General features: G+C 39.3%; 1 long non-coding RNA gene across 3 annotated transcripts; it reads right to left on the reverse strand.

Annotated features, from left to right (window-relative positions):
- Positions 1-591: 591 nt before the first annotated feature.
- LOC115935625 (uncharacterized) lies at positions 592-27885 on the reverse strand. Of its 3 annotated transcripts, XR_010134874.1 has the most exons (6): positions 27706-27885; positions 25314-25415; positions 15347-15481; positions 12245-12428; positions 1619-1814; positions 592-944 (listed from the first exon to the last, which is right to left on the reverse strand). It is a non-coding gene; the product is annotated as an uncharacterized lncRNA (long non-coding RNA). The 3 variants fall into 3 exon arrangements; XR_010134875.1 differs by lacking the exon at positions 1619-1814 and having other exon boundaries at positions 27706-27882; XR_010134876.1 differs by lacking the exons at positions 592-944; positions 1619-1814 and adding an exon at positions 5607-6246 and having other exon boundaries at positions 27706-27882.

Consider the following 27885-nt stretch of genomic DNA (forward strand, 5'->3'; position numbering starts at 1 on the left):
AAAGTACCTTTGAAAAGCAGTTACTTGAGAATTCAACTCTAAGTGAATTAGATTGCTTTCACTAAAATCATTTTAAAAGGCCAAGTGTAGTGACTCATGCCTGCAATTTCAGCACTTGGGGAGGCTGAGGCGGGAGGATTTTTTGCTTACTTGAGGCCAGGAGTCTGAGACCAGCCTGGGCAACAACACACTGAGGTCCCAAATTTACCAAAAAAAAAAAAAAAAAAAATCATTTTAAAATTGTTTAACCATTCAGATATCAAGGGTGGAAACAAAAATTGTTCAACCATTTTTCTTAAATTGAAGTTCTCAAGCTTTAAGTGCTTGGTGGTGTTTAGGTGTTTACAATTTTAGTTGCCCAGGATCTAATCTGAAAGAGTGGTTTTTAGGCCTTTATTTTAAAGCTGTGGAAACTTTTATTCAGTATTAATTTTAGAAAAAAATTCACTGTGTAACAGGTAATACAGAAGAATGGAGAAGGTATGAGAGCTCCTCTCTTGCTGTTGTATGATTATAAAAATAGTATCTACTTTTTAAGAAAACTGGTCAATATAAGAAAATATATTAAAAAATTTAAATTGCCCCCAAATTTTACTTAAGCAAAGATAATTATTTTGACATTAACCAAATACATTTTATATACCCCAAGTATACACTCAAAAAATTAATTTGTACAAATAGACCTTTCACTGATGATGCTTTATAACCTCGTTATTGTCACTCTGCTATGTCAATGTCCATGTCAGAAATTTTGGGCTTCGTTGGCTTACTCGCTGCACAGTATTTTTGTATGGATGCACCATATATTAATTCTCCATTCATGACATTTGGGCTGTTGCTATTTTTCACTTTTACAAATAAGGCTGCGGTGACTCTTCTTTTCTATTCATCTTTGTAAACTTTTCTGATTATCTTCTTAGGAGAAATTCCTGGGAGTAGAATTTCTAGGTCAAAAGGGACACACATTTAAAAATTTGATACATTGCCAAATAACTTATTTAATAATAAATATCAAAAGGTTTACACGTTGACTCAGTTTATGCAGGCACATTTTGCTTTTCTGTGTTGTTTTACACTAATTAGAAAGAACAAAAACTTGAGTGGCTAAAATATTTGAAAAACAAACTTTTACCTTTAATAAATTTAAACATTTATCATAAATGCATGGAAGAAAGCTATACCGTCTAATACTTCTTTAAAAACATTAATATTTAAATTAAAGTATTAGACAGTTACTTCAGAATATTTTCATTCACAGAAGAGCATGCTTGAGCTTCCAAATATGAAAAACTGACCCTAACACATGTCAGTGTTAAAGCAAATGGATTTCAAATATTTTGAAAATAATGTTGGTTGCTCTCTACTCTATTTTTCACTTAGATGTTTGTGTTGTGTGAAAGCAGTTTTGCCACCACTGACATATTCTCACTATAGACAGCACAGTGGAGAGCAGTTTTTCTATTGATATCTGTAATATCTGGATAGGCACCAAAGTCCAGCAGAATAGTTGCATAAACATCTTCTTGGCATTGTATAGCCTGTCAGTATTAGACCAAGAAACACATTGTAAATTCTAGAAAATACAAATAAATATTCCATAGGTTCACAAATTAGTTACATTTCAATGAAATAAATTCATTTTTATTCTATGTATTTAAACCAAATCCATCTCATGCTGAAATAACTGGCTACTATATATCTTCATCAGAGGTGTCCTGTTTTCACCGTCACACACGTTAAGCTGGCACTTTCTGTGCACCAGCAAAGTTACCACTTCTGGATAGCCATTGACACACGACAAATGTAGATCCATCCTATGAGATTGAGATAAATTTTTAGAAAGTTTCAGTACACCATCTCAAAACATAGAGTAATTCATGTAATAGTAAACATTAAATAGCATGCTCTTCCTCTACCTTCAAAACAAATAATTTTCTCCTGAAAAAAGCACAATTTTTTTAGCTCTTATTACTCACTACAATAATAAAAGAGTGGCCTGCTTGAATAGAAAAAAGCTTGGCCTTTGGGTTCAGTTCAACTTGGGCTTGAATTCTACTTTAAGGCCTTTCACTTACAAGCTGTTACATAGGCTTCCTGTGCCTCAATTTTCTCATCGATAAAGTGGAGATAAATATAGTAGCTATCTCACAGGACATCATTGTGATGCCTAAGTGAGAACTTACACAAAATATTTAGAACAGATTCTAATGCAAATAACAGCTGTTTCATGGGCACAGAGTTTCTGTTTGGCATGATGGAAAAGTTCTGGAAATGGATGGTGGTGATGAGTGCACAACACTGTGAATTTAGTTAATGCCACTGTATGCTTTACCAAAAAACAAACACTAAAACAAACAAAAAACACACTGCTTAGGCATCCCAGTCAGAAAGATGATGTGATTGGTTGGAGCCAGGGCCTAAGCCTCACCATCAACAGACGACTTGTGCCCCAAGCTTTCCTCTCCAGAACTGCTCCAAGGTCCCCCTCGGTTCCACTTAGGCCTGATTACTTCATAGAGCCCCATGCATGAAAGCCACCTCTTTTGCTGTCTCTTCTCACTCCAGTCCTCTCCCTCCAGCCTCCCCTAGCTACACATTATGATAAAATCAAGATGACTAAACATTTTCTGATGATTTATATGATCAAATAATCTCAAGGACTATTGCTTACTTAACCCATATGACTCCCACAACTTACATGGAATTCTGATGAAGTGAAGGATCCCTAAAATTCTACCACCTAGTCAGAAATTTAGGTGTCAGTAATTTGTTTGTGATACAAGCAGGGGTGGGGAAAAAGAAATGAACAGACCTGGAAGCTTCTCTGAGGCCCTAGAAAAGACCTCTGGGCTTCCAATGCCAGAGGCCAGGAGCAGTGAGGGAAGTTGATGACTCTTCACGCTTACTTTATTCCCTACTTTTCTGTTTCTCCCCTTTACTCATTGCATCTTTCCCAGGTCCTAGATCCCGGGCCATCCTCCCATCAAATCACATCCCTTCTACCTCCTTTAATAAAGAAGCATGGGTTAAGTGATCACGGTGATTTGCATTAAACTACATTAACTCAGAAATCATGTTTAGTTTCACACAAGAAAAAGGATGTGGATCTCTTTCGCTGAAAAAGAAAAGTCACTATGTGTCATCTTAATCATGTTTTCCTAGGATATAATCTATACACGATGTCTATGTAAGCTTTCATTGCAACTGGATACATGGTTTGCTTTCCTCTTGTGTAAAATAGAGTGTTGAACTAAACAGCTCTGGGCCATAATCCAGAAAGACACAATCCTGAATGCCATTATCCCAAATGTTGAACTCCAAAAAGATACACATCTCTACAGTCTAAAATCCTAAAATTACAATCCCCCAAACCCCAAAATTCTAAAACTATAAATCTGGAAAAAATGATTTAAAAGGCATTTATTGACATTTTTAGGAGGGGATTTATTTGAGAAACATAAAAAACACAACAGAATACTTCTTAGGTCACCTTACAAAATAAAATAGGCAACAACAACATACATATGTTTGCAAGCATAAACAGGTATATTAATCAGAGTCACATGGGTATAACATTTATGAGCAGATGAATCATATAAAAAATAGGTCAAAAAGCAAAATGCATAAATGCATGGTTAGTAGTTGTGTGCATCCAGTGTTACAACAGGTCATCTGAAATACTGTGACAGACTACCTAGGTCTTTAGACCAGATTGATCAAAAGCTGTCACAGATCATCACCGAATATGCAGTCAAAGTCAAAGAGATTCTCAGAAATTTTCTCCTTCACAAATGCAGATATGCAAAAAGAATATCTCATCTATTGAGAAAGTTTTAATATTTTTAGGTTTACAAACAACGCTTACACATAAAGTCAATGTGATAATGCACTTTTGTGGAGTCAAAGTTGCAAAAGAAAATGCATAAAGCAAATTAGAACTCTCTAAAACTCTTTACACAGTTTATACCTTCAGTATTGGAAATGATGCTAAGATGAAATACATAGCATAGCGAGTTGTAAATAAATAATGCTGACAATTTAAAATAGTGGAACAAACTTAAAAATAAAACTAAAAAGAAAACTGACATATAAAAATACATTACAGGGATAGATTATGGGCAACTACGCAGAGCTCATAATAGCTAGTTGACTTTTACGATTATTAACTGTATTTTGAAGTCTTGCATCACAATAAATAGCTGCCTTAAAGGACATGACTTTCCTCAGAGAATATGTTCACATCTCAGAGAATATGTTCACATTCATTTTCTGTGTCGCACTGCTCACTCTGAAATTCTTCTGTAATTCAATATACACTGAGATGAACACTTCCTATTATGTTTTTCAATCTTCTACGCCATGCTTCTATATTGTTTTGAGTATGCGGAAATCTACTTTGCATGCACTAATCTACAGGCCACAAATTTGGCAGAAACAATACTGTTGATTGGACAGCAACACCATTGCCTAAATGACTTTTCTTTTTTTTTAATAAGACAGAGTCTCACTCTGTTGCCCAGGCTGGAGTGCAGTGGCATGACCTCGGCTCACTGCAACCCCCCCTCTTGGGTTCAAGGGATCTTCCTGCCTCAGCCTTCTGAGTAGCTGAGATTACAGGTGTGTGCCACCACACTCGGATAACTTTTGTATTTTTAGTAGAGACAAGGTATCGCCATGTTGGCCAGGCTGGTCTTGAACTCCTGACTTCAAGTGATTCACCCACCTTTGCCTCCCAAAGTCCTGTGATTACAGGCATAAGCCACCATGCCTGGCCCTAAATGACTTCTTATCTTACCTTGCACATAATTATTTTTAAACCAGTAAGTAACCTTGCTGGCTTCTTTAGGAAAATGTGGTTTAATTTGTTAAAAGCTCCTGGAATTTTATCGGGTAGAAGAAATACCACTATGGATAAATGATGCATTTTTAAACTAAAATTTTCATCACTGCCATATGGGCTTGGCCACTAAACTCATCTGAATTTTCCACCAAATGAATTGGACTAAATGGAAAAACAAACTTTACTGGTAACACCTTGCAATTCACTTTCAGAAGCCTTTGTCACACCTAGTTCCAAACCTGTCATTTTAACTTGGGGATGCAATTGAAATCTATTTTCTGCTGCAAAGTCCACCAAATCTTCAAATAAACATTTATAAAACGCCTCACTTTTTCCAGCCAGTAATACATAAACAGTATATTAAATTATAGAATTTTGGAATCTGATAGACGCATAAATTGTATAAAGTTGGTAAAAACAAAGAAACACTAGGGATGGTTTTGAAAGTGACATTCATTAGCCAAAGTAAAACATGCATTTTTTTTTTATGTTAGATTTAGTGGTAAATAAATATGTCTATCTTCTTTCACAGTCAAATCTTTAATCAAGAATAGTTCATGACTTAATGTGTCTTGTAGCCCTGAAGGAACTTCTGCGCCAGCAAGTACCTGGTTCAGAAGGCCGCCAAGCTTGTTGAACTCTTTTTATTCTCTGACAAAGGGCATTTTGTGAAGGCAAGTGTCAGAAGTTGTACATCAATAATAACTCGGCAGGAAAGATTCTGTGCATTTTTTACCTTCATTTTCACTTTTTCTATATTCCAGACATTGACAGATCTTTCCCACCTAGTCCACTCAGACCTACACATTAATCTTTTCTGAGAACACCCTCGAGGCATACCCAAAATAATGCTTTACCAAGTTTCCAGACATTCCTTAACCCAGCCAAGTTGACACCTAAAATTAAGTCCATGGGTCCACCCCTTGTTGACTTGGCACCTCTACATACCTTCTTAGCCATGCTTAATTTCCGAATAAAGAGTAAACAAGGAAATAATTACATTTAACATGATGCAATACCATGGTGCAACTGTCCTGTGATAGTGATTTTCTGGATGTTAGATAAGGATTTTAGACTTTAGGGATTTTGATGTTTCAGGATTTCAACATTCAGGATTATAGTGTTTAGGATCGGTTGTTTTTGGACTAGGAACGACATGGGGGACTTAACAACCTCTCAGCTCTCTTGAAACTATAATGGTACTCTTCTTTGACAGAGTTCCTTTTTCTCCCAGTGTCTCCTGAGTCTAGTCTCTTTCTTTGGCTTGGCTAAGCCTGCCTTCTTCTTTCCTATCCATCTACTTTCTTCCCTCTGGTTAATCCAATGTAAAATTTGACTCTTTTTATTCAAACAATTCCAGCTTCTATCATATATCTTCTTTTGTGAATCTGGCATCTATAATGTTTCTGTTGAAAATAATATAGACAAGATTACATATAGTTAAACTATGTCTTGTATTTATTCCATAGTAACACTCTGATAAGGAATTAAAAATGTTTCTTCTAAAATCATAATGTAATCACCAGGCAAAACAGATAAAGAAAAATGAATTTCAGATCCTTACATCAGTCAAATGTAGACACTGGTTTTTATTGAGGACTTTCTTATTTTTGTCACTAGTTGACTCCGATACTTCTTGGCCCAAATGGAATACAGGATGGAATTGACAAATGTGATGTCATACGTGCAGTGCTTTAATGGAGCTGAAAATTAAATACTCAGAAATTTTGTGACATGTTTGTCAAACCATCAGTTGAAATATTCACACAATGGAAATCAGCAAATGCTACAAATCTGGGCTTTTTTTTTTCCTTCCCCCAACCAGGTTTACCAGTGCACCACTTTTATTTCTCTTGCAAACATTCAGAATATCTATAAATATTCACAGACTCTTCTATACTCCATGTGTCATTCAGACTAAGCCAACGTTCTTAAAGATAATGAAGCTGTAAGTGAGTTGACTCAATTAAATCTCTCTCTCTCACCTGTCTCCTCCTACCCTTCTGACTCCCAGTCTTGCTCTACTTCATGCCACTGGGCTAGACATGCTCCTGATCAGGGCGTGTACCCTGCTGTCTGCCTTTTCTTCCTGGAGTGCTCTTCCCCAGGTATCTGCAAAGCTGGTGCACTTACCTCCTTGGAGTCTTTGTTCAAATGTTATCTTCTCAGAAAGACTTTCTATACTAGTTTCCTGACTACTGGAATAAATTAGCATACATTTAGTTGCTAAAAGGAACATGCTTCTCCCCTATAATCCTCTAGGGGAGAATTCATTTTCTTGCCTTCACCAGCTTTGAGAGAATGCACACATCCCATGGCTCATGGCTTCCTTCCAGCCAGCAACTACATCATTCTGACCTCTGTCACCACATCTCTTGCCTCTGACTTTCTTGCCTCCTTCTTTTGCTTATAATCACTCTCATGATTACACTGAGTTCACCTGGCTAATCCAGAATAATCTCCTCATCTCATGATCCATAACTTAATCACACCCACAAGTCTCTTTGCCATATAAAGATACAGACGTAGGAAAGCTATTATTCTGCCTATTACACCTTCCTTGAGCATTTGATATGTCTTTACTTCTACCCACTTCCAGTGTTGTGTATCCCCCTTCCATGCTTAATTTTTCTCTGTACCGTTATCACCTTTTGGAATATTATGTATTTTATATAGTTATTTTGTTAATAGTGTGTCTTCCCTCACATGAATGTAATCTGTATGACGGTAAGCATTTTTGTTTTATATCCTTGCTATATTATCATTACATAGGACAGTGCCCAGCTCACAGTAAAGATTCAATAGATATATATTTTTTGACAGAATAAATTAGGTTAAAAAGTTTGAGGGAAAACCTGACATGATATGGTGGCTTCCAAGTGATGGGAAAAGGCCATGTGGTGGGGCCTATAGAGAAAGCCAGGATGTTCCAGAGATACCCCAAGGCAGAGCTGCTTTGCTCACACTGAACTCTTTGCCCAAGCTCTGATTTCTAATGTTTTCTCTCATATTTGCTTTTGCTTTCTTTTTAAAATAATTTTTAAAAGTTTTTTCATAGAGACAAGGTCTCACTATGTTTCCCAGGCTGGTCTTGAACTCCTGAGCTCAAGCAATCCTCTCACTTTGGCCTTCCAAAATGCTAGGATTTCAGCTGAGAGCCACTGCACCTGATGTGCTTTTGCTCTTTCTATACTCAAAATTTTTATATTAGTTTCTGACTACAGATTGTAAACTCCTAAAACAAAATAACTGTTTTGTTCTTCATATTTCTTTAAATCTTCTACTCTGCATGGTTCTAGATATTGAATATGTAGATGCCAAATATTTGCTTTTCTGATGTATTATCTTTTATTTCTTAAAAATCAGCCCAACCATGTTGTAAAGAGGGATGATTTTCTTCTGTAGATATGAAAAATTGCACATGCTCAATGCTTACATTGTATGGTTCGATGTCACTATAGCTTTTTTGTTTTTGGCAGACTTTTGATACTCTTTTAAAACTTATTTGTAGTTAGCACACAAGGAACAAAATAAAGCTTTGAAAAAATTTTAACATAACAAAATGCACTGACGTTTAAAAAATATATAGTCTGGCCTTTACTTGCATATGCACATGCTCTGAATTGTCCTACTAGGCTGACCATGTATCACCTCTTTAGCTTGGATCCTATTGTGGATTTATTTACAAACATCAATTGCCTTTAAGCCAATTCTTTTTGCTGTATGTTTTGCAGTTTACAGTGTGGTTGGGGAGAAGAGATAGGAGAAAGCTAATAAGAGACTTTGCCAAGAGTGTAGTCTTCTTGGTTCCTTTTAAGAATGTGCTGCCTTTCTACTATGACAGCAGAACAGCATTTTGTTACTGACTGCCTAAAACTACTTAATCCCAGATGAAAGCATCACTTGCCAAACGTTTGGAATGCTATTTGTGTTTTGTTGCACTGTTATTTTTGTTTATTTGGTTGGCTTTTTGGAGAGGGAAATTTGGAAATGGGACATACACAAAAGTCATAACCCATCCACATTCCCATTTCATTATTACAAGAAGCAGCTAGAAGAGCTAAGAATGGAGTAAAGAAGGGCAGTATGGCAAGCACCAGCAAAGAGTTAAGGGCTGTTGCTCTTTAAAGATTATTATTTTATTATTACCTTAAAAGTATGAAAGTTTTCCAGTCACTGGGGAAAGGAGAAAAAACATACTTAGTTTTATACAGTTACTTAATTACATCCAAAACACATATGTTGGAAATCATTTTTGCTGGTGCAAAGTATTTTAATGAGCAGGAATACATATACCAAGGTTATGACTAGAGAGCTCAATTTATACATTTGCTATCTTCCTCAAACCCAACATGGCATGAAAGCCCAAGTTTATTTCAAAAGTATGTAACTTCAAAATTACAAATACCAAAGTTTGCTCTAATAACTATTTTGTACTTCTTTCTTTTTTTTTTTTTATTATACTTTAAGTTTTAGGGTACATGTGCACATTGTGCAGGTTAGTTACATATGTATACATGTACTTCTTTCTTAAATGAAATTAATTTTCATTACCTAAAGAAATGTTCACTAAACACAATCATTCACTAAACAGGAAGAGGAATCACACAGTAAATTATAGTTTATATTAGAGATAATATTCAATTGGCTCGAATAAACGTATCAGCATTCATAAGATTACAACATTCCCCAAGGTACTAACAGTAACAATGTCTTTCTTGAAAAGGAATTTAGCTCTGATGTTTTTAATGAAAACCATCATCTCTGATGTTGCAACACGTGTGAAATGGGCATTACATCTATCCTACCCTTAACCCCACAATTAATAAAGTGGCTGAAAATAATGTTAAAATAATTAGTCTAAGAGAGAAAAGATCAGTGCTCTAAATTCTCTCTCTCTCTTCGTGTGTGTGTGTGTGTGTGTGTGTGTGTGTGTGTGTGTCGGGTGGGTTGGGAGGAGGCCTTTACTGTTAGAAGAAAGCTTTTTTGTACAGGAAGCATATTTCAGTTTGGATACAATTATAAGGAAGTTTAATTTTATAATCTATAAAACCAAATACCTTCAGAAATGGTTCTGCCATTTGTGATTTATATGAATAGTATTCTGATTAATGTAAAATTATAGGTTTGGATGTCTATATCTACACCCATTGAAGCCTCAGAGCTTCATGTACTGCTATAACTTTTGTGTTAACTCTGGGTAAAATCAGAATGGTGGTACAAAGAATAATTTTCATTTCAAATTTTACAATAGGTTTATCTGAAGGACAAAAAGATCTACTTTCCAGTGATATGTATTTTAAAATGTCAAGAGACTTTTCCTGATGCTATTTTATGATTATGGAGAAAATAGAATTCGTATTAGAAATCTCAACTCCAAGTTGGGAATAGATGTTTTGATACTCATACTGCTATGGCCTGAGACTCTGAATCATTAAAAGAAAGCTTGCTGGCTGGCCACGATGGTAACACGTGTAATCCTAGCACTTTGGGAGGCCAAGGTGGGTGGATCACTGGACCTTAGGAGTTCAAGACAAACCTGGCCAACGTGGCAAAATCCTGTGTCTACAAAAAATACAAAAATTAGCAAGGCTTGGTGGCACATGCCAATAATCCCAGATACCCAAAAGACTGAGGTGGAAGGATCACTTGAGCCCAGGTGAGCTAATATGTACTTCAGGAGAAGGTTGCAGTGAGCCAAGGTTGTGCCACTACACTCCAAGTGGGCAACAAAGCCGACCCTGTACCAAAACAAAAAATAAAAATTTAAAAAAAGACCCTGCTATCTACAGATTAGGAAACACAAATAAGCATCAACCTAAAACCTTCGATGGCATTTTTGGTAGTTATATTTCCTTATTGCAGAGCAAAATTAATATATAAGAAATGGAATATTTTCTGTTGATATCTAGGGTAAAATGACAAGACCCTTCTTCAGAAAAGTAATAGTGTGTTATGAGGACACTAGATACAATACTCTTCACCTTCAACGCATTGCAAACAACTTGAATCAATCCAGTAACCTTATTAAGTACAAGCAACTAGTAAAAATGAAAGCCGTTTATCTAAAACAGCAAGCCAAGAACTTCACTGATACACTTTGAAGGTGGCTCAATAACCCTGTCAAAGCTTTGCTCCATCAGATCACAGCATAAATATCTCATTGGCCCAATCATCAAGGCCTTTAGAGTTTCACAGTGTTTTATCTCTAATAGCTAATACGTGGAGTATTGCTGACATTCTACCTATAGTTACCCAGAAAGAAATCAAACTTGCCTTGATATAATATAAAAACATTAAAATGAATCTCTGTTGTAGAAAACAGAGTTCAACTATGGGCTCTATACAAAACCACTTAAGGTGGGAGGGAGTTGATTTTAGGTAACAGAAACAAACTTCCTTATTCGATTTCTCTGGGGAAAAAGTAAAGAAAATCCCAACATTATCTGTTCTGGTCAACACGTGTAAGGCTCAGTCCTGTTTTATTTCTCCCCTTCCCCTTCAAATCCTTTTTCCTTACACTTGATTCTACATACTGAGAAAAGTTCCAGTGCATCTAAAGGAGTATGTAACCCTGAGAATTTATCAACTTATTCCCATGACACAACAATTGCTCAGACAGCATTTGGGAATGCTTCTATTCAGAGCTAGTGATAAGCCTCAAGAGGAAGTCAGTCTTATTGGTTTACAGTTGCATTTTAGGCTCATGTATAGAAGAGCTAATATAGACTTCAGAGTCTTACAGGTGTTTGAAATCTAGGCTCCACTTTTAGTACATGTGAAGTTTTGGTAAGTTACTCAATCTCTTTGAGCCTCAGTTTTCTGAGTACAGTGGCCACACCTTACAGGATTGTTGTGTAGATGAGTTACAATGATATATATAAATCTATTACAATGTCTTTATTCCCTCCTTCTTTCCTCCATGACCCCGATTTCCCAGAAAAGCACACTTCTGAGGTCTGACTTCTGAGAGGTTACAGACACAATCAAGCTTGATGCTTGCCAGGAAATGAGGGGCTAGACTTGAGCGTTAGGGAACCAGGGAATGACATCTATCATCCATCCCATAAGACCTAGGAGGAAAGTGAGGCAGGGCAGGAGAGTGGGAAGTGATGCTCTTGAAGGCTACTATTAGGTAGTCACTGGGGTCTCTGCCCAAGGCACTGTTAGTGCTTATTTAGGGGCACATATAAGAGATGGATGGCAGTAATTGTCTAGTCAGGAGTTTAGCAATTTCTATTTCATTTCAAACCTCATTTAATCCCTCCCATCCTAGACAAATTCAGTCAATTAAACTTCCTCCTGCATCTGTGACTGGGCCTCTTCATCATTTCTCCTCTGCAAGAGTATCTTCTTTGGGCATGTGGAAAGGTCTCAGTACATCTTCGGTGTTTAGGGACTTACCTGATCCTCTTTCCTCTTCGTTGTCAAACTCATAAGTAACCAAGGTCAGAGTCTGATTATGATATGTTGGCAATCATCACCTCTCATTTCTGAATAAATATATTTTTATGCAGTTTGATGTTCCATTCACTTCGCTTATTCATTTGTTCATTCATTCAACACATTTATTTGTGGAGCATTTGGCCTAGGAAAAAGAAACCTTCCTTAGCATTGAGGGGGAAGAAGACAGAATGCACAAATATACAGGCTTGGTTTTGTATGGCTTTTGATGTTTCTAAAATAAAATACGATCTAACTTGAAGAGTGAAGACTTATCACTGAGATATTTAAAAATTCTAAAAAGTCAGTTCCAAAAGAACTTTCAAAATGTTTTAAACAATGATTATTTACGTTGGAATGGCTATGTAGCATTCCAAGATTTTAGTGCTCAACCAGCACTTCAGGTGCCTGCCGGGTACACGGTGAAGGACAATTGTAGTGGGAGTTAGACAATGAATTGGAAAATCCCTGCCCAAAAGTCCTGTTACTGTCCAAGCATAGACAGCACCCTGTAGAAAATGTCATGTGTTCTGAGCAAGAGGATACAGTCAACCAGCAAGTATATTTGATGGGTAGAACAGGAAAGTTGTTACAGAGGAGGTGCTATTTCAGGCAGTTATGAAAAATGACTATAGGTTTATGAGGCAGAGATGAGAGGCACTTAAACAATGTTAAACAACGTTAAATTTAAACAAATGTTAAAGTTGCATCTCCTACCCAGGCACTTGTTTGAAATTTCTGTTTTATTTGCTCTTTGGAGATTACTTCTTGGTATACTTACATTTTCTATGTCAAGATAAAAAGAGAGAAGTGATAGTGTGTGTCTGTCTGTGTGTGTGTGAGCGTGTAGTATTTTTCACAGAATTTGTGTTTCCAAGCTTACTTGTAACTCAGGCTTGTCAGAGTTCTCATAACAAATACATGATTAAACCATATTACAATCTGTCACCTCCAATGTCAAAGTTTTATGGTACCTCAATGCTTCCAGGGAGGATGGTCTACCTTCATGATTCATTTACAGACCAAATCATAATCAAAAATAATTCCTAGGCTTATAGCTATTATCAGGGGTAAGAAATAGTTTAAACCCATTTGCATGAACAAAGGTAGTCTAATGTTTGTAAAAAACAATTTGAAATGATCTTTCCCTTTAGAATACAATGTTTTTTAAAATTTCTTGATGTATATTTTTATATACTGTGAATTATATATTTTATATACAGTTGGGCACATTAGTGTCTTTGTGATATAGCAAGATTTTGTACAGACTTTTAATCTATCAAAGACAAAGCTAGATAAGTAAGCAGATTCTCATTTGTCTCATAGACCATTATTTTAGGATGATTTGAGACCACAGGAAATACTGACTCACTTTTTCTAAAGAGACAACTGATTTTCTTGTACTTTAAAGTTTAAATTGATCCTCTCTCCTTTTGATTAATTGAAACAATGGGTTTTCATAAACCTTAACAGGAAGATTCTTATTATTTATCTAACCAGAAGGGAAAGGTAAAATATTTGGCTCTCTTGGGCCTGTTTTCTATCTCAACATCACAAAACATTGTTGTTACTTCCATAATGCTCAGCTTCAATTTTTTTTGCTTGCTCAATCAAAATGAATTACCAAATTTTTTTCCTCTTCCTGTCCAAAATGGAACCCCATTAATCCTCCTACCCACAGCCCTGGGACTGTTTCTTTTATTCCTGTAGTTTCTAATATCCTTAATTTTGGGTTAAAATACTGTGAGTATCTCACACCCCCTCATCCAGGTCCTGCGGAGACTGTCTTCTGAAGTCTCTTAAGTCTTCTTAAATCTTCTCTTAAGAATTGTCATGTAGAATCAACTGCTCGCTGTTTAACATGGTCTAAATAGTCCTTCAAATTCTGACTACAAGTTATTTTCTTAGCCTCAAAAAAGTACCTCACTCTCCTAATATATCAAATAGCTTGCACCCTCCTGTCTCCTGTTCACATCTTCATTCCTTTCACTCTACCTGAACGGCCCTTCCCTCAGCTACCCCTCCTGGTGTAAGCTTCAGTGGATTGACTCGTGCTTGAGTATTTTATTGCAATTTGGACATCTCACCTCTCACTCCTGGCTTCTGTCTATCTACCTGTCTTGACCTGCCACTTGTGCTGCCTCTGGCTTATCTCCCTACTTCTGATTCACAGTGCTATTTGTTAGCTTCATATCTACTTGTTCTCTCAATTATTGCTCAGCCTCCCCAGGCCAGGCTTTTTGTCCTGTATTTATAAACTGCTATTGACTTGAGAGTGACTGTGCATTTCTAATCAAAGTACTGTGTATAGACTGATAGCTAAAATGGTACAGTAGAAAAAAATGGATCTGCCTTTGAGTGTATTACATTATCTAGTGACCCATAAATATTTTCTTCTTATTTTTATCATTATTGTTATTTTTAAATGGGAGGATCAAGGAAGGCAGAGTCTAGGCCACCAATCTGAACTTAGGTTTTAATCTTTATTAAGATATTTGGGATCACTGCAAATATTCTGAATTTTAAATGCTATTCAGCGACCCAATAAAATAAAAATTGTGTTTTACCATGAACTGAGTAGGGTTTCAGCATTAGGCTATTGTGCCATCATTTCTATAAATGCGAACTGTCAAAGAAACATTCATCTTTTAGCATGGGAGTATCCCAGGCCTCAGTCTTCAGCCCTTTTTCTATGTGCACTCATCCCTATGGGATCTCGCAAAGTCTGATGGTATTAAATTCCATCTATATGCACATGATACACAAATGTATATCTCCAGCTCTTACATTTCCTCTGAAGTCTAGACTCCTATATAATTGCCTGCTAATTATTGCCACTAGGAAGATTAATATACGATGAAAACAGCACACTTCCACAAGGAAATACTTGATCCTCCACTCTTAACCCCTGGACCCTCCACTCATCGGTCTTCCCCATCTCAGTAAATAATCTCTCTAGTGTACCAGCTACTAGGCCAGAAAACTCACCCTGACTCCTTTTTGTTTCTTACACCTCATATCAGCATACACTGTTGAGCTCTATTCAGAATTTAATCTCCTTACCATACCCATCACGTGCACCTTGCGTTACTTTACGTTGTCATTGTCATGGATTACTGAAGTAGCATCTTGATTGCTCTCCCATGTATTCTCTCATGTTCCCTGTACTTTATTCTTCACTGAGAAACCAGGGTAAGCCTTAAAAGCATAAGACAATTAATGTTTTTTGTCTGCTTAAAACCTTCCAATGATTTTGCAGATCAAAGTAAAAGCCAATATCCTGTCATGGCAAACAAGATCTCAAACTTGTCCCCTAACACTCTCTGATCTGCAGTTCGGTCATTCTCCCCTTGCTTACTGCAATCTTCAAAGACACCAGGCGTGTGTGCTTCTATCTCAGGGCCTTTGCATATGTGGTGCTCTTTTCCTGGAGTGCTTTTTTTTTTTTTTTAAATCAGACAACAGTATGGTTTATTTCCTCTTTTATCCAGGCCTTTGCTTATTACCCTGTCATAAGAGGAGTATTTTGTGACCATTTGACTTCAAATAGTACCTACTTCATTCTCTAATCTCTTCTATTTTTTAAAGCACTTTTTATCACCTCATCTATTTTATACACACATTTTCCAGTTTGTTCACTGGTTGCACCCACTCTCCCCACTATGTAAGATCTATAAGAGGAGAGGCTTTATTTTGTTCCTTGCTGTATCTCTAGCTCTTCAAATACTGCTTAGCAGATAGTAGGCATGCAGGTTAGTATTGCATGCATGAATGAGTATTCAAGAGATACAGTAAATCATATTAAAGGTTGTTTCAGTGGATGAGATGCTGAATATTCATTTGTTAAAAAAAGAAAACAAACAAACACATAATAAGGGCCTCAAATTCTTTCTGAACATTTTCTCTCAAATTTAAGCTACTCTATTATCCTTAATTTTTTTGGTTTCTTGATCACTAATGACTCACTTACTGTATCTTGGTCCCATTTAAAGGCATACACTGAAAATATTTCAAGCTAAGTTCCAGACCAATGACGCAAAGCAAACATCACAATAGAGTGAGTCACACAAATTTGTTGGTTTTCCAGTGCATAAAGGTGATGTTTACACTATGCTGTATGTAGTCTATTAGGACAGTAGGCTATTAAGTGTCCAATACAATGTTTCTTCTGCCAAACATTTCATCCTGCCATATGTTCCGGTTAGTCAAACATAAACAGGGCACAAGGGGGGGCCCCCCCAACCAAAAATGTAAGGTGATCAGGAGGTGATGGTCAGGTGGTTGTAAACTGCATCTCTGAAATATTTACTGTTCGCAGCCAGTGCCAGCTGGTGCCAGGGAAAAATGTTCCCTGCCACAGACAGAAACACCAGATAATGTTCAGCAGCTTCCTGATAAGCTCAAAGGAGTTCGGCTAGTGGGCTCACGCATGGTAGTGGGTGTAGTTTAAGAGCTCTAGTACCTTTCTCTGGCAACATTTGACTGGTTCAGGAGGAACACATCAAGTGAGCGTGCATACAACTCCAGTAACCATACTGCACATTCAGCCCCTACCAAGTGCTGATGGACCACTCTGCATGTGGACAACCTGCCCCAAGGGAAGCATCAGTGAGAAAAAACACAATCCCTGAAGCCTGCTAACATATGAGACCCCAAGTCAAAAATCAAACCAGAGGGAGGAGCCAAAATGGCCGAATAGGAACAGCTCCGGTCTACAGCTCCCAGCGTGAGCGACGCAGAAGACGGGTGATTTCTGCATTTCCATCTGAGGTACCGGGTTCATCTCACTAGGCAGTGCCAGACAGTGGGCGTAGGCCAGAGGGTGCCCGCACCGTGCACCAGCCGAAGCAGGGCGAGGCATTGTCTCACCTGGGAAGTGCAAGGGGTCAGGGAGTTCCCTTTCCAAGTCAAAGAAAGGGGTGACGGACGCACCTGGAAAATCGGGTCACTCCCACCCGCTTTTCAGACCGGCTTAAAAAACGGCGCACCACGAGACTATATCCCACACCTGGCTTGGAGGGTCCTATGCCCACGGAATCTCACTGATTGCTAGCACAGCAGTCTGAGATCAAACTGCAAGGCGGCAGCGAGGCTGGGGGAGGGGCGTCCGCCATTGCCCAGGCTTGCTTAGGTAAACAAAGCAGCCAGGAAGCTCGAACTGGGTGGAGCCCACCACAGTTCAAGGAGGCCTGCCTGCCTCTGTAGGCTCCACCTCTGGGGGCAGGGCACAGACAAACAAAAAGACAGCAGTAACCTCTGCAGACTTAAATGTCCCTGTCTGACAGCTTTGAAGAGAGCAGTGGTTCTCCCAGCACGCAGCTGGAGATCTGAGAACCGGCAGACTGCCTCCTCAAGTGGGTCCCTGACCCCTGACCCCCGAGCAGCCTAACTAGGAGGCACCCCCCAGCAGGGGCACACTGACACCTCACACGGCAGGCTATTCCAACAGACCTACAGCTGAGGGTCCTGTCTGTTAGAAGGAAAACTAACAAACAGAAAGGACATCCACACTGAAAACCCATCTGTACATCACCATCATCAAAGACCAAAAGTAGATAAAACCACAAAGACGGGGAAAAAACAGAACAGAAAAACTGGAAACTCTAAAACGCAGAGCGCCTCTCCTCCTCCAAAGGAACGCAGTTCCTCACCAGCAACAGAACAAATCTGGATGGAGAATGACTTTGACCAGCTGAGAGAAGAAGGCTTCAGACGATCAAATTACTCTGAGCTATGGGAGGACATTCAAACCAAAGGCAAAGACGCTGAAAACTTTGAAAAAAATCTAGAAGAATGTATAACTAGAATAATCAATACAGAGAAGTGCTTAAAGGAGCTGATGGAGCTGAAAACCAAGGCTCAAGAACTACGTGAAGAATGCAGAAGCCTCAGGAGCCGATGCAATCAACTGGAAGAAAGGGTATCAGCAATGGAAGATGAAATGAATGAAATGAAGCGAGAAGGGAAGTTTAGAGAAAAAAGAATAAAAAGAAATGAGCAAAGCCTCCAAGAAATATGGGACTATGTGAAAAGACTAAATCTACGTCTGATTGGTGTACCTGAAAGTGATGGGGAGAATGGAAACAAGCTCGAAAACACTCTGCAGGATATTATCCAGGAGAACTTCCCCAATCTAGCAAGGCAGGCCAATGTTCAGATTCAGGAAATACAGAGAACGCCACAAAGATACTCCTTGAGAAGAGCAACTCCAAGACACATAATTGTCAGATTCACCAAAGTTGAAATGAAGGAAAAATGTTAAGGGCAGCCAGAGAGAAAGGTCGGCTTACCCTCAAAGGGAAGCCCATCAGACTAACAGCAGATCTCTTGGCAGAAACCCTGCAAGCCAGAAGAGAGTGGGGGCCAATATTCAACATTATTAAAGAAAAGAATTTTCAATCCAGAATTTCATATCCAGCCAAACTAAGCTTCATAAGTGAAGGAGAAATAAAATACTATACAGACAAGCAAATGCTGAGAGATTTTGTCACCACCAGGCCTGCCCTAAAAGAGCTCCTGAAGGAAGCACTAAACATGGAAAGGAACAACTGGTACCAGCCACTGCAAAATCATGCCAAAATGTAAAGACCATGGAGACTAGGAGGAAACTGCATCAACTAACGAGCAAAATCACCAGCTAACATCATAATGACAGGATCAAATTCACATATAACAATATTAACTTTAAATGTAAATGGACTAAATTCTCCAATTAAAAGACACAGACTGGCAAATTGGATAAAGATTCAAGACCCATCAGTGTGCTGTATTCAGGAAACCCATCTCACATGCAGAGACACACATAGGCTCAAAATAAAAGGATGGAGGAAGATCTACCAAGCAAATGGAAAACAAAAAAAGGCAGGAGTTGCAATCCTAGTCTCTGATAAAACAGACTTTAAACCAACAAAGATCAAAAGAGACAAAGAAGGCCATTACATAATGGTAAAGGGATCAATTCAACAAGAAGAGCTAACTATCCTAAATATATATGCACCCAATACAGGAGCACCCAGATTCATAAAGCAAGTCCTGAGTGACCTACAAAGAGACTTAGACTCCCACACATTAATAATGGGAGACTTTAACACACCACTGTCAACATTAGACAGACCAACGAGACAGAAAGTCAACAAGGATACCCAGGAATTGAACTCAGCTCTGCACCAAGCGGACCTAATAGACATCTACAGAACTCTCCACCCCAAATCAACAGAATATACATTCTTTTCAGCACCACACCACACCTATTCCAAAATTGACCACATGGTTGGAAGTAAAGCTCTCCTCAGCAAATGTAAAAGAACAGAAATTATAACAAACTATCTCTCAGACCACAGTGCAATCAAACTAGAACTCAGGATTAAGAATCTCACTCAAAGCCACTCAACTACATGGAAACTGAACAACCTGCTCCTGAATGACTACTGGGTACATAACGAAATGAAGGCAGAAATAAACATGTTCTTTGAAACCAATGAGAACAAAGACACAACATACCAGAATCCCTGGGACACATTCAAAGCAGTGTGTAGAGGGAAATTTATAGCACTAAATGCCCACAAGAGAAAGCAGGAAAGATCCAAAATTGACACCCTAACATCACAATTAAAAGAACTAGAAAAGCAAGAGCAAACACATTCAAAAGCTAGCAGAAGGCAAGAAATAACTAAAATCAGAGCAGAACTGAAGGAAATAGAGACACAAAAAACCCTTCAAAAAATCAATGAATTCCGGAGCTGGTGTTTTGAAAGGATCAACAAAATGGATAGACCGCTAGCAAGACTAATAAAGAAAAAAAGAGAGAAGAATCAAATAGACACAATAAAAAATGATAAAGGGGATATCACCACTGATCCCACAGAAATACAAACTACCATCAGAGAATACTACAAACACCTCTACGTAAATAAACTAGAAAATCTAGAAGAAATGGATGCATTCCTCGACACATACACTCTCCCAAGACTAAACCAGGAAGAAGTTGAATCTCTGAATAGACCAATAACAGGAGCTGAAATTGTGGCAATAATCAATAGTTTACCAACCAAAAAGAGTCCAGGACCAGATGGATTCACAGCCGAATTCTACCAGAGGTACAAGGAGGAACTGGTACCATTCCTTCTGAAACTATTCCAATCAATAGAAAAAGAGGGAATCCTCCCTAACTCATTTTATGAGGCCAGCATCATTCTGATACCAAAGCCGGGCAGAGACACAACCAAAAAAGAGAATTTTAGACCAATATCCTTGATGAACATTGATGCAAAAATCCTCAATACAATACTGGCAAACTGAATCCAGCAGCACATCAAAAAGCTTATCCACCATGATCAAGTGGGCTTCATCCCTGGGATGCAAGGCTGGTTCAATATACGCAAATCAATAAATGTAATCCAGCATATAAACAGAGCCAAAGACAAAAACCACATGATTATCTCAATAGATGCAGAAAAAGCCTTTGACAAAATTCAACAACCCTTCATGCTAAAAACTCTCAATAAATTAAGTATTGATGGGACGTATTTCAAAATAATAAGAGCTATCTATGACAAACACACATCCAATATCATACTGAATGGGCAAAAACTGGAAGCATTCCCTTTGAAAACTGGCACAAGACAGGGATGCCCTCTCTCACCACTCCTATTCAACATAGTGTTGGAAGTTCTGGCCAGGGCAATTAGGCAGGAGAAGGAAATAAAGGGTATTCAATTAGGAAAAGAGGAAGTCAAATTGTCCCTGTTTGCAGATGACATGATTGTATATCTGGAAAACCCCATTGTCTCAGCCCAAAATCTCCTTAAGCTGATAAGCAACTTCAGCAAAGTGTCAGGATACAAAATCAATGTACAAAAATCACAAACATTCTTATACACCAACAACAGACAAACAGAGAGCCAAATCATGAGTGAACTCTCATTCACAATTGCTTCAAAGAGAATAAAATACCTAGGAATCCAACTTACAAGGGATGTGAAGGACCTCTTCAAGGAGAACTATAAACCACTGCTCAAGGAAATAAAAGAGGATACAAACAAATGGAAGAATATTCCATGCTCATGGGTAGGAAGAATCAATATCGTGAAAATGGCCATACTGCCCAAGGTAATTTACAGATTCAATGCCATCCCCATCAAGCTACCAATGACTTTCTTCACAGAATTGGAAAAAACTACTTTAAAGTTCATATGGAACCAAAAAAGAGCCTGCATCGCCAAGTCAATCCTAAGCCAAAAGAACAAAGCTGGAGGCATCACACTACCTGACTTCAAACTATACTACAAGGCTACAGTAACCAAAACAGCATGGTACTGGTACCAAAACAGAGATATAGATCAATGGAACAGAACAGAGCCCTCAGAAATAACACCGCATACCTACAACTATCTGATCTTTGACAAACCTGAGAAAAACAAGCAATGGGGAAAGGATTCCCTATTTAATAAATGGTGCTGGGAAAACTGGCTAGCCATATGTAGAAAGCTGAAACTGGATCCCTTCCTTACACCTTATACAAAAATCAATTCAAGATGGATTAAAGATTTAAACATTAGACCTAAAACCATAAAAACCCTAGAAGAAAACCTAGGCATTACCATTCAGGACATAGGCATGGGCAAGGACTTCATGTCCAAAACACCAAAAGCAATGGCAACAAAAGACAAAATTGACAAATGGGATCTAATTAAACTAAAGAGCTTCTGCACAGCAAAAGAAACTACCATCAGAGTGAACAGGCAACCTACAAAATGGGAGAAAATTTTCGCAACCTACTCATCTGACAAAGGGCTAATATCCAGAATCTACAATGAACTCAAACAAATTTACAAGAAAAAAACAAACAACCCCATCAAAAAGTGGGCAAAGGACATGAACAGACACTTCTCAAAAGAAGACATTTATGCAGCCAAAAAACACATGAAAAAGTGCTCATCATCACTAGCCATCAGAGAAATGCAAATCAAAACCACTATGAGATACCATCTCACACCAGTTAGAATGGCAATCGTTAAAGAGTCAGGAAACAACAGGTGCTGGAGAGGATGTAGAGAAATAGGAACACTTTTACACTGTTGGTGGGACTGTAAACTAGTTCAACCAGTGCGGAAGTCAGTGTGGCGATTCCTCAGGGATCTAGAACTAGAAATACCATTTGACCCAGCCATCCCATTACTGGGTATATACCCAAATGACTATAAATCTTGCTGCTATAAAGACACATGCACATGTATGTTTATTGCGGCATTATTCACAATAGCAAAGACTTGGAACCAACCCAAATGTCCAACAATGATAGACTGGATTAAGAAAATGTGGCACATATACACCATGGAATACTATGCAGCCATAAAAAATGATGAGTTCATGTCCTTTTTAGGGACATGGATGAAATTGGAAATCATCATTCTCAGTAAACTATCGCAAGGACAAAAAACCAAACACCGAATATTCTCACTCATAGGTGGGAATTGAACAATGAGATCACATGGACACAGGAAGGGGAATATCACACTCTGGGGACTGTGGTGGGGTGGGGGGAGGTGGGGAGGGATAGCATTGGGAGATATACCTAATGCTAGACGATGAGTTACTGGGTGCAGCGCACCAGCATGGCACATGTATACATATGTAACTAACCTGCACAATGTGCACATGTACCCTAAAACTTAAAGTATAATAAAAAATAAAAATTAAAAAAAAAAAATCAAACCATGCACTTGATCTCTCAGGTCACCCGTTTGGCCCACTTCCAGGTGTACTTTATTACCTTTGGCTCTTATTCTGATGCTGTTTAATAAACTTTCACTCCTGTTTTAAAACTTTCCTTGGTCTCTCCCTCTGGCTTACTCCCTTCAGCCAAATTCTTTCTTCTTAGAAGACAAGAATTGAGGTTGCTGCAGACCCATACAGATCTGCTGCCATGATACAGGAGGTCGAAATAAATGATTTAGGATGCTAGTAGCTGCGCCAATAGAAAAGGGCTACCTGGGGGCCAGGCATGTCCAACACAGAGGCTCCATCTTCTCTTTTATTGTTACTATGTTTACAGTAAAAAAGAAAAAAAAAGAAAAAAGGGCAATACGACACTGGCGAGGCAGAAAAACCATCTGCATAATAAAAGGTTATGGTGGGGGCAGCCAGCTTTTCATGCCCTATGCAAATGCCACACCTGGTCGAACCAATCTTTTGTGTCTTATGTAAATGAGACACCTCCCCACTACAAGCTCATCTATAAAGCCCCTTGCACTTCACTGCCGAACCAGCAACCCATTTCTCTGGGACCCTTCTCTGTAGCAAGAGAGCTTTTCTCTTTCTTTCACCTATTAAACTTCTGCTCTGAGCCTCACTCTGAGTGTCTGTGGCCTAGTTTTCCAGGTCTGTGAGACAACGAATCTCAGATATTTACCACAGACAATAATGCCATTTCATTGTGGGGGCTGGTTGGGGATCCAAGGTAGATTCATCGGAAAGGTGAGTAGAGGAGTGGACCCTAAACCTTTACTTTGATTTTGAGGCCTTCTGCCCTCAACTTTAAAATTATAAACTAAAAACTGGGCAACTGATAGCAAATTAAAAAAAAACCTTTAGGGTGGCAACCATTCTCAATACTAAGACAACAGAGAAAACTTAGTGAATCCCCCAGGGCCCTCAAAGTGCTGGGAATGTTGACTCTGTTTTGAACCAGTTTTCTTTCACAGACAGCCTAGGTGTCATGTGGGTCTGGAAGAGGTCCAGAGGCAACTAATGCTTCCTTCCCAGGACCATACCCCACTGTTACCCAAAGGCTTCTGGACTAACTCCACCCTCTGACTGCCGGATGGGCATCTGCAACAGGATCTTGGAGCCTTTCCTATTCCAATTTTCCTCCTTTCCTGTCTAAGACAACCATGTCTGTTATCTACTCTGTGTGTGCAATGCTGCAGAAATTTTTAAAGCTCAGGGAAATAATCCTGTTAGGCAAGATTTGGAAATGCTCTGGTAACTGGGAATATAGATCAAGGGAGTGCCATTTTTGTGATTTTCTAGAAACAGAGGGTCTCACCCCTCCCATCCAGTGAACGACTCTCTCTCTCTCTCTCTCTCAGCCCTTGGTCTGTAGAGCACATGTTATTTCAAGGTCAACAGCACCACCTATTGCAATTAGAATCCTCTCCATGAGTCACCTTGTCAGCCCTTTGCTGAAACATTCTAGTTTCTGAATTCTCACTTTTGCACTCTCTACTAGAGACCAGGCTTTACGCTGCTTCTGTGAATGGGAAAACTCAACAATGAGGGGGAAAATGTCCTCCAAAATGAAGTTTTAGCCCCAGTACTGTCCCATGAGCAGGAAAACCACCTTTCGTTCGTTACATTATTTTAAGGCACCTATTCTGCCTCCAATTAACATGTTACTTAAATAGTAACATTTTATGTCTGAAAGTTAACCAGAATCACTGCCTAAGAATAAGTACATGACTCGAGGCCATGATAGCAAAATAGAGACCTCAACTCAGTACACTGTCTCCATTAAAGGGGCCTTGCCCAAATACAACTATTACATACTATTTTCCAAGATCCATCTATTGAGGAACAATACAGGTCACACAGGTTTACAAAGTCAAAAAAAAAAAACCAATCACCAGTGGAGAACCAAAGGTTACTAGACCTTTGTAAGCATTGCACAATCAACACAGCTCTTTTAACAGTCATATCAGGCAGGCCCAAAGGAAGTAACTCCCCCACACTAGCGAAACAAATTCTGGGAAAAACATCTAAGGCAGTTATTGAGTGTTCAGGCCCCTCTTGGTCCCCCTTATTCAGGGCCCCTTCCAAATGCAATGTCAGCCCCTCCAGTATCATCACTCCTCATTCCACAGTCTGACACTTACCACTGCAGGCAATGCCTAATAGAGACAATGTCACTAAGGTTCCAGTTCCCTTCTCATCGCAGAACCACAGGCAGATAAAGAGAATTAGGCTGGTTTTCAAATGACTCTGATAGGTATAAAGAAGCTTTCCAAAATTTAACTCAGGTGTCGGACCTTACCTGGAGGGATGTTATGCTTCTCCTCAGACAAACCCTAACTGCAGCTGAAAAACAGGAAGATCTGCAGGCAGCTGAGAAGTTCAGAGACAAGCAATATGTGTCCTACAGTGCGACAAAAAAACATATAAAAATAAATAAATAAAAATGCAAGACAAAATAGGGAAAGAAAACAAACAAGGGAAACTCCATTACCAAAAGGAAGAGGGGCAGTACATATTGACAACCCTGATTGGAACCCCAATGACTCAAGAGTTTAATAGAAATACTGAATACTTTTAATATTCAATATTGGACATTTTTAATATGAAAATCCTACAAAGAACTAGGGCCAAGCTTCTAAAATTAGTCTGTTTTAAAACTGCTGACAAAAACATACTTGAGAGAGGGTAATTTAAATGGAAAAAAGATTAATGGACTCACAGTTCCACATGGCTGGGGACACTTCACAATCATGACAGAAGGCGAAAGGCAAGTCTCACATAACAGATCAAAATGGGCAAGGTTTAGCAGCTCCATCATCTTTCTTTGAGAACACTCGACCGGTGGAGTAAGAATGCCTCAAGTAAGCACGTGTAAGATTCCAGACATCGCACTGTGTATGCCACACACCCCACCCAAAGAGCTCACTGGCTGCTGCACTGGTGAACAGCCCCACTCGAGGGAAGGATCAGGGCAGAGGCAACGACGCCAACTCAGAAGCATGCCAACGAAGGAGAACCCAAGTCAAAAATAATACCATGAACTCGATTCATCAAGTCACCCACTACACCCTCTTCCAACTGTATCTTGCTTCCATTCCTTCCTGCTTCAAAGTGTTGAAGAAGCTATTGCTCCTACTCTTAATCTAACTGTCCTGTTACGCCCTAGCAACAACTCAGAAGCCTTTTGGGGCAGTCTGAACAGCTGTCTGGATAGAGTCTAGTACTGTGGCCCTTTAAAGACCCCACCTACTTGCTCATTTCCAGTCATTGCCCCTCTGGGAAGAGGGAAGATTCTTCCTTCACCCAGGGTGAGTTTTCGCCCCTAACCACAAGTGCTCCAGAGTTTACTACCTTACGTAAACAAGGCATTAAATGTAAACCTCTCATTTCCACTGTTTGCCATGACATCATCTCAGGTGTTCCTGCTGCCCACCAGGCAATCTCCCGAAGCACTCCTTCTGCTGTCCATGCAATGTTCTTAAGTCTTCTTTCTGCCCAGTGTACAATCTTCCTGGATGGCCCTTCTGTCACACGTTCACGTCTGACAGAGGTTTCTTCTGCCAAACACTGAATCTTCTCGGATGTTCTTCTGCCAAATGTGCAATCCTGTCAGACATTCCAGTCACTCTAGGTAGCTGGTCTGACATAAGCAGGGTATGAGGGGCTTCCCCCACCACCATGAGAAATGTCAGACAACCATTAGATGACGGTCAGGCAGTTGTTGAAATGTTTCTATGGAAGAAAACCGTTCGCAGCCTGCCGGTGCCAAAAAAGGGCAGCCTCGCAAAGAACAAAAGAGCCGGAAGGTGGACATCAGCAGCTTCCCGGTAAAATCCCAGGAATCAGGTGCGTGGGCTCATGCAGGACACTTAACAGCCAGAAGGGCTGGGTTTAGCAGCTCCATAACCTTCCTCTAAGAACACTCAATGGGTAAGAAAAGAGCACATGCCTAAGACTCCAGGAACCACATGCACGTGTGACACCCAAAACCCATGGGCTGACAGGCCACGGCACCGGCAGACCCACATAAAGGAAGGATCAGGGGAGAGGCAAAAACACTACCCTGAAAGCCTGTCAACAAATGACACCTGAGTCAAACCCTGCACTTGTTAACTCAGGTCTCGAAAGAGAAATGATCTTTCTAAGCACATCACAGGAATCACATGGCCTTCACCAGTGATGGGTTTAGCAATAGGCATGTGCTGTAATACAGACCATATGATGTTTCCGGAAGGTCACTATGAGCTGCAGACTTGACTGCCTGTTGAAAAGACACCTGGGAAGAAGAGCAACCCATCCACACTTCAGATACTGCCTTCAGACAACACGCCAACTGCAGCTGTTGCTACTCAGTCCACCGGAAAAGCACACATGAACTAAAAACTGCCCACGGCATGGCTGGAAGGGAAATGTGAGCATGACACAACGATACCAACACAACTCTGGTGCCTATGGCGTCAGCTGCTGTTATTTGGGTCATCTACTATTTAAAGCCACGAGCATCCTGAGAATGTGGCTGTGGCCCGCAAAATATATCCTCTACCCCTCCTGTTCTGGACGGCTCAAAAATCTTCCCTAAGCTCACTTTTTCTAGACATTCAAATTATGCCCAACCACGTCAGTACCACACTCTTTACAATAGCAACAATGTACGGTTCCTAAAACGGAAAGAATTCATGTGAGTCTCTGACCTTTGGAACTTGACGTTCCTTCGGAAAACAGGGAATCTTCTACAAATGTTCCTTCTGCAAATCGCGTGAGCTTCTCAGAAGTTCTTTCTGCCACACATTCCACCTTTAAGAGGTTTCAACGATGAAACGTTCAGTCTTCTCACATGTCTACTCTGCCAAACCGGGGATCCGATCACATAG

Source organism: Gorilla gorilla, chromosome 7 (genome assembly GCF_029281585.2).
Source record: "Gorilla gorilla gorilla isolate KB3781 chromosome 7, NHGRI_mGorGor1-v2.1_pri, whole genome shotgun sequence".
Lineage (NCBI taxonomy): Eukaryota > Metazoa > Chordata > Mammalia > Primates > Hominidae > Gorilla > Gorilla gorilla.